At 40.7% G+C, this 1341-nt stretch overlaps 1 non-coding gene across 1 annotated transcript; it reads left to right on the top strand.

The window, feature by feature from the left end:
• The first annotated feature begins 353 nt into the window (after window positions 1-353).
• Window positions 354-425, top strand: TRNAW-CCA (transfer RNA tryptophan (anticodon CCA)). The gene has a single exon. It is a non-coding gene; the product is annotated as a tRNA-Trp (tRNA).
• Window positions 426-1341: the final 916 nt, after the last annotated feature.

The following is a 1341-nucleotide window of genomic DNA, read 5'->3' as shown; positions in this document are numbered from 1 at the left end:
AATGATCATGGGTTTAAGGCCAGAAGAGGTGGAGAGCCCACAAAAGCCCTATATTGATTCATATAATAAAATAGACATGCATCTTATGAGTAGAAAATAAGCTGAACTATCACAATGGAAAATTTTCAGAACCTCCCCTAGTCAATAAGCAGAAACAGTCTGTTGTATAAAAGAGGAGGGGACCCCCTTGAAGAAACACTATGTAATAACACATTGGGTAATAATTTAATTCCTTAAAACTTCTCTTGTCCTTCCCCAAAGGGATATGTGGTCATGTTTCAAGGTAACAGAGTACAGGCAAAGACCCTAGATATTTTGAGAATTAGTAGATACTAGCCCTGAATGAAGGGGCTTCCCTGGTGGCTCAGAGGTTAAAGCTTCTGCCTCCAATGCAGGAGACCCGGGTTCGATCCCTGGGTTGGGAAGATCCCCTGGAGAACAAAAGGGTAACCCACTCCAGTATTTCTAAAGAAATCAGTTACCCCAGAGACTGACCTGATTAGATTAGGGATTTATTTGGATAAGATAAACTTTTTAATTTGGAATGTTGATCTGAGCCTCTTCCATACCACACAGCAGTACTATCTGTGGTTATTTACCCAGATTCCAAGTGTATAGTTAGAATAGACAACCCCAGAATTGGCAGATTTACTACACTGGCTCCCTGACCCATGGAGCCTAAGTGAAAGCCACTGTAGGTTTTCAAACAACATCAAAGTAGTAAGTCAGTGCAATGACACTTCTTTGGTGGGACCACAAAGCTTAAGGCTAAGGTCAAAATTTTCTAGTTTGACCAATGCGTAAGATAGATAAGTCTTAAAAATTAACGTGGGATTGTTATCATTAATATATATTGGTAACTCCAATTATAGTCCCATGATGCTTCAAGTATGGTTTTGTGGCTATAACAAATTAATGCAAACCTAACACTCAGAGAATACTTTCACTCCTCTATGGTAATAATCAGAGGACATCAAAAGTGTGTAGACTTCTCGAGGCAGAACAGCAGTGCACCTCCCACTTCGCCATGATGCTGTGTCAACTCTAATTTCACGTCTGGCCCTCTAACGAGTTAGTTCATAGGGACATCGATCTTTTCATCATTCATCTAGAACACTGGTGATTTTTTGGCTGCCCAGTGCATCATGTGGGATTTTAGTTCCCTAACCAGGGATGGAACCCATACCCCCTGCAGTGGAAGCAGAGTCTTAACCACTGGACTGCCAGAGACGTCCTGGTGATATCTTACTCGTAGGACACAGAGATCATAAGATAATAAGTATCTTGAAATACAATTGTATTTGGAGAGGCATGGTGAAGGAAAAATAGTCTGAGAAAATA

This window comes from Bos indicus, chromosome 3, assembly GCF_029378745.1.
Source record: "Bos indicus isolate NIAB-ARS_2022 breed Sahiwal x Tharparkar chromosome 3, NIAB-ARS_B.indTharparkar_mat_pri_1.0, whole genome shotgun sequence".
In the NCBI taxonomy this organism is placed as follows: domain Eukaryota; kingdom Metazoa; phylum Chordata; class Mammalia; order Artiodactyla; family Bovidae; genus Bos; species Bos indicus.
Note: the sequence above shows the minus strand (reverse complement) of the source record. Positions and strands in the feature narration are given on the sequence as shown.